The 12,500-nt window shown below is 52.8% G+C and overlaps 1 non-coding gene across 1 annotated transcript in view; it reads right to left on the minus strand.

The window, feature by feature from the left end:
* The window catches only part of LOC126476827 (small subunit ribosomal RNA), a 1,909-nt gene extending 910 nt beyond the window's left edge, over window positions 1–999 (minus strand). Inside the window, exon 1 of the ribosomal RNA XR_007587266.1 lies at window positions 1–999. This exon is cut by the window's left edge and continues 910 nt beyond it. This is a non-coding gene — a ribosomal RNA (small subunit ribosomal RNA).
* Between the last annotated feature and the right edge of the window lie 11,501 nt (window positions 1,000–12,500).

Here is a 12,500-nt window from a genome sequence, read left to right on the forward strand (position 1 = left end):
CTCTAACGTCGCAATACGAATGCCCCCGCCTGTCCCTATTAATCATTACCTCGGGTTCCGAAAACCAACAAAATAGAACCGAGGTCCTATTCCATTATTCCATGCACACAGTATTCAGGCGGGCTTGCCTGCTTTAAGCACTCTAATTTGTTCAAAGTAAACGTGCCGGCCCACCGAGACACTCAATAAAGAGCACCCTGGTAGGATTTCAACGGGGTCCGCCTCGGGACGCACGAGCACGCACGAGGCGGTCGCACGCCTTCGGCTCGCCCCACCGGCAGGACGTCCCACGATACATGCCAGTTAAACACCGACGGGCGGTGAACCAACAGCGTGGGACACAAATCCAACTACGAGCTTTTTAACCGCAACAACTTTAATATACGCTATTGGAGCTGGAATTACCGCGGCTGCTGGCACCAGACTTGCCCTCCAATAGATACTCGTTAAAGGATTTAAAGTGTACTCATTCCGATTACGGGGCCTCGGATGAGTCCCGTATCGTTATTTTTCGTCACTACCTCCCCGTGCCGGGAGTGGGTAATTTGCGCGCCTGCTGCCTTCCTTGGATGTGGTAGCCGTTTCTCAGGCTCCCTCTCCGGAATCGAACCCTGATTCCCCGTTACCCGTTACAACCATGGTAGGCGCAGAACCTACCATCGACAGTTGATAAGGCAGACATTTGAAAGATGCGTCGCCGGTACGAGGACCGTGCGATCAGCCCAAAGTTATTCAGAGTCACCAAGGCAAACGGACCGGACGAGCCGACCGATTGGTTTTGATCTAATAAAAGCGTCCCTTCCATCTCTGGTCGGGACTCTGTTTGCATGTATTAGCTCTAGAATTACCACAGTTATCCAAGTAACGTGGGTACGATCTAAGGAACCATAACTGATTTAATGAGCCATTCGCGGTTTCACCTTAATGCGGCTTGTACTGAGACATGCATGGCTTAATCTTTGAGACAAGCATATGACTACTGGCAGGATCAACCAGGGAGCTGCGTCAACTAGAGCTGAGCAGCCGGCCGCCCGGGAGTGTGTCCCGGGGACCCGCGCGAACACGCAAGCGTCCGCTCAATTATTCTGCAAACAGGAGGAGGCTGAGCTCCCCTGCACAACACACCTCGAAACCCTCTCAGGTCCCGGCGGCGCGCAGCGCCGTCCTAAGTACTTGGTCGGGTTCGAGAGAGGCGCAATCGCCCGGAGTTAGGCGAGTAGACGCTTTAGGTGCGACCACCCGTGCTCCCAACTGAGCTTGCCGCTGCCGACAGAGGCCCGGGAGCGTGCTGTCGTGGCATTGCCGGCGGGAGACAACACGCGCCACCTACGGTGACCGGCAGCTCCAACGCCGGCGCCACAGAAGGACAAAAGCCCCACTTGGGTGCCGAAGCGAACTCTCCCAGCACAGCGCACGCGCCAACACGTCCGCACAGCTGCGATACAAACCACCTGCGAGAACCGCTGGGGCGACCGAGCAGCAGACGGCGTCGCGGCGCCGAGCGCCGGGCGGCGGCGCATCCTCAGCGCACAAAGTCCTCAATCGGACCAGCACACTGCAGATGGCCACCGCGCTTCGCACCGGGCCCGCGAGGACCTACTTTGGCCGCAAGGCGCCGCGAGCAGGGGGCGCCGGCGCGCAGCTGCGCCGCCTGCCGCGTCCGTCGGCCGGCGCGCCTGCCACTGGCCGCCCCCACCAGCCGGCTGTAGCGCGTGCGCCCACGCACCGCGCTGCCAGCACGCCGGGCGGCCCCCCCTCACCGGCCGGGGACGGTCCCACCCAGCCACCGCCGCGTATCGCCTCACACCCAGATCCCCTTTCACGTTCGTGGGCATGGTGGGTATCCCTGAAACAACCGGTTAATAGCTCGACCGATCGTCGCCAACACTGATTCACCTCTAGCGAGAACAACCGCACCACAACGGGTTACCAGTTGTTCATTTGCGTAACGTCACCAGCAAACGTACACGTCCATCGCCATTTGCAACGAGTATTGCATGCCTGTGTCAGGTGTCACAACACACTACGTCTGCCCACATAGACGCAACAACATGTGCACGCCTAGAGAACACGTGGAAGGTCGACCCCGTACGTATGCGGTGTCCATTGCGCGAACGACTGTCAGCCGGCCTCTGCAGCATGTCGCAGATGTGGAACACGGTGCAACATGCTATCACGGTGTGTGAGAAGAGACGACTACGTCCGAATACACGCTCCACTACATCAACAGACTGCTCATGCTGATCGCCATCCAGGGCGTCCGTTCCTCCCACACGTCTGTATGGCGTACCACACTGCAATCCAGCTCTTATAGGGAGACGACACGTAGCTGCGTGCACAATATTTGGACTGTATGGTCCGCCGTTGCTAGGCGCAGTCGTCATACGGCCACATGTGCCACGATGTATCATTCAGTACATACGGACCAATGTGCAGTACAGTTTGTGGGTTTTGCGTACATCGGCGGACAGGTGACAGGCCGTACCACAACGTAGGCTGAGTACGTCGGCATGCGAAGGGCGTTGAACATGCAAACTTCTCACCGACCAGCTTGCGAAGGCAGGGGGGAAGGGGGGGGGGCATGTACGTCCTGCTGCTATCCACATTACAGTGTATAGCAGGAGCATGTGGAAAGTCAGCAACACCTGCAAGGTGTTTAACATGACGCGATACACAGGGGACCGGGCAGTGCGAGTAGCGAACTATATTGCGAGGGTTGCGGTTAGGCAACACTACACTAATTTAACGAGTTGCATAACAATTACAGAGCAGGTTCAGCGACAACGTGCGTCAGGTTAAGGCGCAATATAGTTTTGGTTACGGCGCACTTTAGGTTAGGTTAAGGCATATTATAGGTTAGGTTAAGGCATATTATAGGTTAGGTTAAGGCATATTATAGGTTAGGTTAAGGCATATTATAGGTTAGGTTAAGGCATATTATAGGTTAGGTTAAGGCATATTATAGGTTAGGTTAAGGCATATTATAGGTTAGGTTAAGGCATATTATAGGTTAGGTTAAGGCATATTATAGGTTAGGTTAAGGCATATTATAGGTTAGGTTAAGGCATATTATAGGTTAGGTTAAGGCATATTATAGGTTACGTTACGGCACAACATGGGTTACGTTACGGCACAACATGGGTTACGTTACGGCACAACATGGGTTACGTTACGGCACAACATGGGTTACGTTACGGCACAACATGGGTTACGTTACGGCACAACATGGGTTACGTTACGGCACAACATGGGTTACGTTACGGCACAACATGGGTTACGTTACGGCACAACATGGGTTACGTTACGGCACAACATGGGTTACGTTACGGCACAACATGGGTTACGTTACGGCACAACATGGGTTACGTTACGGCACAACATGGGTTACGTTAAGGCACAAATTAGGTTAGGTTAAGGCACAAACTAGGTTAGGTTAAGGCACAACGTAGGTTAGGTTAAGGCACAACGTAGGTTAGGTTAAGGCACAACGTAGGTTAGGTTAAGGCACAACGTAGGTTAGGTTAAGGCACAACGTAGGTTAGGTTAAGGCACAACGTAGGTTAGGTTAAGGCACAAATTAGGTTAGGTTAAGGCACAAATTAGGTTAGGTTAAGGCACAAATTAGGTTAGGTTAAGGCACAAATTAGGTTAGGTTAAGGCACAAATTAGGTTAGGTTAAGGCACAACGTAGGTTAGGTTAAGGCACAACGTAGGTTAGGTTAAGGCACAACGTAGGTTAGGTTAAGGCACAACGTAGGTTAGGTTAAGGCACAACGTAGGTTAGGTTAAGGCACAACGTAGGTTAGGTTAAGGCACAACGTAGGTTAGGTTAAGGCACAACGTAGGTTAGGTTAAGGCACAACGTAGGTTAGGTTAAGGCACAACGTAGGTTAGGTTAAGGCACAAATTAGGTTAGGTTAAGGCACAAATTAGGTTAGGTTAAGGCACAAATTAGGTTAGGTTAAGGCACAAATTAGGTTAGGTTAAGGCACAAATTAGGTTAGGTTAAGGCACAAATTAGGTTAGGTTAAGGCACAAATTAGGTTAGGTTAAGGCACAACGTAAGTTAGGTTAAGGCACAACGTAGGTTAGGTTAAGGCACAACGTAGGTTAGGTTAAGGCACAACGTAGGTTAGGTTAAGGCACAACGTAGGTTAGGTTAAGGCACAACGTAGGTTAGGTTAAGGCACAACGTAGGTTAGGTTAAGGCACAACGTAGGTTAGGTTAAGGCACAACGTAGGTTAGGTTAAGGCACAACGTAGGTTAGGTTAAGGCACAACGTAGGTTAGGTTAAGGCACAACGTAGGTTAGGTTAAGGCACAACGTAGGTTAGGTTAAGGCACAACGTAGGTTAGGTTAAGGCACAACGTAGGTTAGGTTAAGGCACAACGTAGGTTAGGTTAAGGCACAACGTAGGTTAGGTTAAGGCACAACGTAGGTTAGGTTAAGGCACAACGTAGGTTAGGTTAAGGCACAACGTAGGTTAGGTTAAGGCACAAATTAGGTTAGGTTAAGGCACAAATTAGGTTAGGTTAAGGCACAAATTAGGTTAGGTTAAGGCACAAATTAGGTTAGGTTAAGGCACAAATTAGGTTAGGTTAAGGCACAAATTAGGTTAGGTTAAGCCACAAATTAGGTTAGGTTAAGGCACAAATTAGGTTAGGTTAAGGCACAACGTAGGTTAGGTTAAGGCACAACGTAGGTTAGGTTAAGGCACAACGTAGGTTAGGTTAAGGCACAACGTAGGTTAGGTTAAGGCACAACGTAGGTTAGGTTAAGGCACAACGTAGGTTAGGTTAAGGCACAACGTAGGTTAGGTTAAGGCACAACGTAGGTTAGGTTAAGGCACAACGTAGGTTAGGTTAAGGCACAACGTAGGTTAGGTTAAGGCACAACGTAGGTTAGGTTAAGGCACAACGTAGGTTAGGTTAAGGCACAACGTAGGTTAGGTTAAGGCACAAATTAGGTTAGGTTAAGGCACAAATTAGGTTAGGTTAAGGCACAAATTAGGTTAGGTTAAGGCACAAATTAGGTTAGGTTAAGGCACAAATTAGGTTAGGTTAAGGCACAAATTAGGTTAGGTTAAGCCACAAATTAGGTTAGGTTAAGGCACAAATTAGGTTAGGTTAAGGCACAACGTAGGTTAGGTTAAGGCACAACGTAGGTTAGGTTAAGGCACAACGTAGGTTAGGTTAAGGCACAACGTAGGTTAGGTTAAGGCACAACGTAGGTTAGGTTAAGGCACAAATTAGGTTAGGTTAAGGCACAAATTAGGTTAGGTTAAGGCACAAATTAGGTTAGGTTAAGGCACAAATTAGGTTAGGTTAAGGCACAAATTAGGTTAGGTTAAGGCACAAATTAGGTTAGGTTAAGGCACAAATTAGGTTAGGTTAAGGCACAACGTAGGTTAGGTTAAGGCACAACGTAGGTTAGGTTAAGGCACAACGTAGGTTAGGTTAAGGCACAACGTAGGTTAGGTTAAGGCACAACGTAGGTTAGGTTAAGGCACAACGTAGGTTAGGTTAAGGCACAACGTAGGTTAGGTTAAGGCACAACGTAGGTTAGGTTAAGGCACAACGTAGGTTAGGTTAAGGCACAACGTAGGTTAGGTTGAGGCACAACGTAGGTTAGGTTAAGGCACAACGTAGGTTAGGTTAAGGCACAACGTAGGTTAGGTTAAGGCACAACGTAGGTTAGGTTAAGGCACAACGTAGGTTAGGTTAAGGCACAACGTAGGTTAGGTTAAGGCACAACGTAGGTTAGGTTAAGGCACAACGTAGGTTAGGTTAAGGCACAACGTAGGTTAGGTTAAGGCACAACGTAGGTTAGGTTAAGGCACAAATTAGGTTAGGTTAAGGCACAAATTAGGTTAGGTTAAGGCACAAATTAGGTTAGGTTAAGGCACAAATTAGGTTAGGTTAAGGCACAAATTAGGTTAGGTTAAGGCACAAATTAGGTTAGGTTAAGGCACAAATTAGGTTAGGTTAAGGCACAAATTAGGTTAGGTTAAGGCACAACGTAGGTTAGGTTAAGGCACAACGTAGGTTAGGTTAAGGCACAACGTAGGTTAGGTTAAGGCACAACGTAGGTTAGGTTAAGGCACAACGTAGGTTAGGTTAAGGCACAACGTAGGTTAGGTTAAGGCACAACGTAGGTTAGGTTAAGGCACAACGTAGGTTAGGTTAAGGCACAACGTAGGTTAGGTTAAGGCACAACGTAGGTTAGGTTAAGGCACAACGTAGGTTAGGTTAAGGCACAACGTAGGTTAGGTTAAGGCACAACGTAGGTTAGGTTAAGGCACAACGTAGGTTAGGTTAAGGCACAATGTAGGTTAGGTTAAGGCACAACGTAGGTTAGGTTAAGGCACAACGTAGGTTAGGTTAAGGCACAACGTAGGTTAGGTTAAGGCACAACGTAGGTTAGGTTAAGGCACAACGTAGGTTAGGTTAAGGCACAACGTAGGTTAGGTTAAGGCACAACGTAGGTTAGGTTAAGGCACAACGTAGGTTAGGTTAAGGCACAACGTAGGTTAGGTTAAGGCACAACGTAGGTTAGGTTAAGCACAACGTAGGTTAGGTTAAGGCACAACGTAGGTTAGGTTAAGGTACAATATAGGTTAGGTTAAGGTACAATATAGGTTAGGTTAAGGTACGATATAGGTTAGGTTAAGGTACGATATAGGTTAGGTTAAGGTACAATTTAGGTTAGGTTAAGGTACGATATAGGTTAGGTTAAGGTACAATATGGCGTAGGTTCAGATACACATTGTTGTAGGGAAAGGTGTATTGGGGGGGGGGGCGGCGGCAGGTTCGTTGATAGTGATTATCGTAATTGGATGCCTGCGGTATTATCTGATTTGTCACGTCAGGATGCACTTTTGGCTCATGACAGGCGGCGCTCCAATTCCATGGTTGTGGCAGATCTGTGTCTTTCATTCCTGCCATTGAATGTGTGCTGTGACAGGAGGCAGTATTGTGATGTTGGGTGCACCCCTGTGTAGGACATGTGTGGGTGTTCGTGGCTTAGCTGAGCAATGTGCGGATGTCGGAAGGGTGGGATATTGTGTTTTCTGGGTGGACCTCCCGGTCTGGTAATGATAGTGTGGATTGTGTCATGTGGCGGAGAGGATGCACTGGATGTTCTTCCATGCTGGTGGTTAGATATTGTGTGTGTGCCTGTTACAGGCAGAGAGTAGTGTGTGATAAGAGAGTAGTGTGTGATAAGAGAGTAGTGTGTGATAAGAGTGTCTGGCTGATGTGTGGTTCTCATTGTGTGCAGAGTCTTTCAGCATGTATAGGGACGGTTGTATACATTGTATTCTGATGGCTCTGCATCTATTACTCATCAGTGCCGTGTATACGGTTACTCTGGTTCCAGTCGAAACTGTTCTATCTCTGTACATTAGTGACACTGCGGCTCCACTATGTTGCCGCCCCTGTCGGCCGTTTCCCCCAGTGTATGGCTAATGATTATCAGCAATCAGTCTATTAGTCAATACCGGTAGTGTGACGACGTCAAATGTCCGGGATGGGGGAAGCTACACCCTTCCCGTGGGTCAGGGCCTAGAAAGACTCTTCCCACGCAGGAGACTCGGACTGTCGTTACTCTTCCGAGACATATATGTGCCCAGCGTTTTTTGCGACTGCGAGTGCAACGCCCACGGGTGCCGACATGGATGGGGCGCTTCCTAGCTGATGGCTCAGCATGAGAATCCGTACAGTGAGCAATGCGATCGCGTCTGTAGCTTGTACGTGGTACAGCTCGCAGCTCATGAATAGGGACAGCGGGAATGTCGCATATTGGAAATATCTCTTTTTTTTTTTTTTTTTTTTCTTTATTGTAATTTGGACACCCCATACAAGGTGGGCTGGCAGCGGAACAGTGTACTCCGCTCTTCAGCCATAGGCAGTACAAGAAAAAAGAAAGGGAGACAGACAAGTAACAGAATGGCGGTTAAAAAACAGGAGATACAATAGTTAAAAAACATGAAGCCGTTCACACTTGACGAAACAAACAAGAAAAACCGTCGGCACTGGGCACAAGCACTGACGAGGTAGATGACACACGTGAACGAAGGAGCGTGGACGGCGAAAAACACTGAGGCACAGACACGACGGCACAGACACTAATCCGAGGGCGATGATCTCCGGCGCGCGAAAGTTCACGATGCGTGTGCGAGTCCGGGGACCTGCCAAGAGAGGAGGAGGAGGAGGAGGAGGAGGAGGAGGAGGAGGAGGAGGGGGAGAGGGAAAGCGAGAGGGGTGAGCAGGGACGCCACGGGCAGGGGAAAGAGGGGGGAGGGAGGAAGGGGGAGGGGAAGCCCGGAAGAAGAGGGGTGGAGGGAGGGGATGGGGGAAAAGGAGAGAGAAGGGAAGGGAAGAGAAAGGAGGGAGGGTGCCGCAGGGAAAGGACACCAGGAGGGACGGGGGGCAGGGTCAAAGTTGATAGGAGGGGTAGATGGAGGGGACGAGGACATCATCAGGGAGAGGGAGCTGGCGGAAACCACCTTGGGAGAGGGTAAGGAGGGTGGAGAGATGGAGACCGGGTGGGACATGGGAGTACAGGCGCGGCAGCGGGCGGGGGTGGGAGAGGATCGGGGAGACGAGCGGGTGAGGAGGATCGAGTTTATGGGAGGTGTATAGGATGCGTAGCCTTTCGAGGAAGAGGAGGAGGTGGGGGAAGGGGATAAGGTCATACAGGATCCGCGTGGGGGAAGGGAGACGGATGCGATAGGCAAGGCGGAGAGCATGGCGTTCAAGGATTTGGAGGGATTTATAAAAGGAAGGGGGGGCGGAGATCCAGGCGGGATGGGCGTAACAGAGGATAGGGCGGATGAGGGACTTATAGGTGTGGAGGATGGTGGAGGGGTCCAGACCCCACGTTCGGCCGGAAAGGAGCTTGAGGAGACGGAGTCGGGAACGTGCCTTGGCTTGGATTGTCTGGAGATGGGGAGTCCAGGAGAGGCGACGGTCGAGGGTGACGCCAAGGTACTTAAGGGTGGGGGTGAGAGCGATGGGACGGCCATAAACGGTGAGATAGAAATCAAGGAGGCGGAAGGAGGGAGTGGTTTTGCCTACAATGATCGCCTGGGTTTTGGAAGGATTGACCTTGAGCAACCACTGGTTGCACCAAGCGGTGAACCGGTCAAGATGGGATTGGAGAAGGTGTTGGGAGCGTCGCAGGGTGGGGGCAAGGGCAAGGAAGGCGGTGTCATCGGCAAACTGGAGAAGGTGGACGGGGGGTGACGGCGGCGGCATGTCCGCCGTGTACAACAAGTACAGAAGGGGGGAGAGGACGGAGCCTTGGGGCACACCGGCGGAGGGGAAAAAGGTGTAGGAATCGGTGTTATGGATGGTGACATAGGAAGGACGGCGGGAGAGAAAGGAACCGATCAGACGAACGTAGTTAATGGGAAGGGCGAAGGTTTGGAGCTTGAAGAGGAGACCGGAATGCCATACGCGGTCATAGGCGCGTTCGAGGTCAAGAGAGAGGAAGATGGCGGAGCGACGGGAATTGAGCTGTTCGGAAAGGAGATGAGTGAGGTGAAGGAGAAGATCGTCGGAAGAGAAGGACGGCCGAAAGCCACACTGGGTAACGGGGAGGAGACGGTGCTGGCGGAGATGCTGGTGGATGCGGCGGGTGAGGATAGATTCCAGGACCTTGCTGAAGACCGAGGTAAGGCTGATGGGACGGTAGGAGGAGACGGCGGACGGCGGTTTGCCAGGTTTGAGGAACATGAGGATACGGGAGGTTTTCCACAGGTCGGGGTAGTAACCGGTGGACAGGACTACATTGTAGAGCCTGGCCAGGGTGGAGAGAAAAGAGACAGGAGCTTCACGAAGGTGACGGTAGGTAACACGATCGTGACCAGGAGCGGTGTTGCGTTTGGTGCGGAGTGTATCGATGAGATCCTGTGTGGTGATGGGGGCATTAAGGTCCGTGTGTGGAATGTTGTCCAAGTACTGGAAACCAGGAGCGAGGGGAGGGACAAAGGTGTCAGTTCGATCGCGGATATCTGGGAAGAGGGAGTAATCGAACTGGGGATCATCAGGGATGGAAAACACATCGGACAGGTAGGAGGCAAAGTGATTGGCCTTACTAAGGGCGTCAGGGAAGGGGTGATCATCGTGGAGAAGAGGATAGTAGGGGGAGGGTTTAGTTCCGGTAAGGCGACGGAAGGCGGTCCAGAACTTGGACGAGTTTATAGGGAGGGTAGCATTTAAACGGGTGCATGTCTGTCGCCAGTCCCGGCGTTTCTTGGCCGCGAGCAAATTTCGAATGTGTCGCTGTAGTTGCCGGTGGCGTCGTAGGGTGTCCGGGTCACGCGTGCGGAGGAAGGCACGGTAGAGACGACGGGATTCACGGAGGAGGAGGACGGCCTGTGGTGGTAAGGTAGGACGGTGGGGGTGGACGGCAACAGTAGGGACGTGGGCCTCCACGGCCTCAGACAAGGTCTGCTGGAGAAAGGAGGCGGCATGGGTGACATCATCGGGACGGCGGTAGGCGAGAGGGTGGCTATCGACCTGAGTGGAGAGGGTATCCCGGTAGGCATTCCAGTTGGCACGGGAATAGTCATGGATGTACTTAGGGGGAGGGTCATGACGAGGGTCGGGGCGGGGGCGACGGCCGTCTGACACGGTGAGGAGGACAGGGAGATGGTCGCTACCAATAGGCTCCAGGACATCCACCGTAATGCGACCAAGGAGGTTGGGGGAGGAGAGGATAACATCGGGAGTGGAGTTGGATTCGGGACGGGTGTGCTGGGGGATGGGGATGAGGTCGCCTTGAAGGGAGGAGAGGAACCGATGCCACCGCCGTAACTGGGCAGCGGAGCGACTATGGATGTTGAGGTCGGCGGCGATCACATAGGAGGAGAAGGTACGGTCGATGTGGGAGAGGAAGTCGAAAGGAAGAGGGGCGTTGGGGCGGACATAGATGGTGGCACAGGTAATGGTAAGGCCGGGGAAGAAGAGACTAAGGATCAGGTGTTCGGTGGGGTCGGGAAGGAGAGGCTGGAGCCGAACGGGGATCTGGCGGTGGTGGCCAATGGCAACTCCGCCACGCGCAACTGGGAGGGGATTATCGGAGCGGTGGAGGAGATAGGGGGAGGTGTGGATGGAGTGGTGGGGTTGGAGGAAGGTTTCATTAAGGAGGAAGGCATCCACACGGTGGGTAGCAAGGGTGTGCAGGAAGAGGTTCTTGTTCGCGGGAAGGGAGCGGATATTGTTGAAAAGGATACGATGCTGTCGCGCCATTGGAAGGACTTAGACGAGGGTGTCAAGGCGGGAGAAGGTGAAATGGGCCTGGTTATTGGAAAAGGTGGCGTACATTTTAAGGTGGAATATGGAACGGGCGGCGAGGGAGATCTGTTGTAAGGTGTGGGGGCGCTGAAAGGGATGGACGTTTTGGAGGACAATGGTGAGGAACCTGATGATGTCCTCAGCAGTGGGGGGGGGACGAAGGGAATTGCCAGCAGGGGTGGGGGCGTCCAGGGGACGGACAGGGACGGTGAGTTCAGGAGTGGTAGGAGGAGGTCGGGCTTTACATTTTTGGGAGTAGGTGGGGTGGGGGAGGCTGCAGGTATTACAGGAGGGAGGGGATTGGAGGTTGGGGCACCGCCGGAGGAAGTGCGCTTGCCGACAATGCGGGCAGGTGGGGGCCTCGCGGCACTCGGCTGTTGGATGTGCATTGTAGCGCAGACATCTCTGGCAGCGCAGGGATTGAGGGGGGTAGCGGGAGGGGTCGACTTTGAACCGCTGATTGAAGAGGAGGGCACCCTCCTTCAGGAGACGGTCAATGGAGGGGGCGTCCTCAGAGAAAACCCGCATAAGGCGGGTGGGGCCGGTCGCGTTGAAAATGCGGCGGACTGCCCGCACCTCCAGGGTGGGATGGGCCTTCAGCTCCGCCAGCACCTCCTCCTCCGTGATCGACGGGCTAAGCCGAGTGATCACGGCGGTGAGGGTCGGCGGGCGACGCGGGGGTTGGGGTTGGCGGGTAGGAGATGGGGAGGGAGCAGGGGTGAGGGTGGCGTGAGGACCAAAACGGGTGATGGGGAGGCGGGAGAGGATGTCAGTATGGAGGGTGGGGCTGGGGGAGGAGATAAGAACAGAATCCCGTCTGGGAGTATGGAGAGATATGGGGGCGCCAGGGAAATGTTGGCGGAGGAGGAGGGAGAGATTCCGGGCCTCGAGGAAGGAAGGATCGGGATGGGACAGGAGATATTTGTAGAGACCGGGTGGGGAGGAGGAGGAGGAGGGAGCGGGGCCTGGTGGGGAGACGTCCATGGCATTATGGGGTGGGGATGGGGGGCGGGGTGGAGCCTTTTTAGGAGCAGAGGAAGTGGAGGCGCCACTAGGGCGTTTGACAGCGGCAGATGGGCGGGTGGTGACATGAGGGACGGGAACGATGGGGAGGTGGCGGGAAGGGACAGGTCCCGGCACGGACGCAGCAGTCGGCGCCGGAGAGAGTGACTGCGACGGTGCAGGCGAATGTGGCAGTG

Source organism: Schistocerca serialis, chromosome 4 (genome assembly GCF_023864345.2).
Source record: "Schistocerca serialis cubense isolate TAMUIC-IGC-003099 chromosome 4, iqSchSeri2.2, whole genome shotgun sequence".
Classification (NCBI taxonomy): domain Eukaryota; kingdom Metazoa; phylum Arthropoda; class Insecta; order Orthoptera; family Acrididae; genus Schistocerca; species Schistocerca serialis.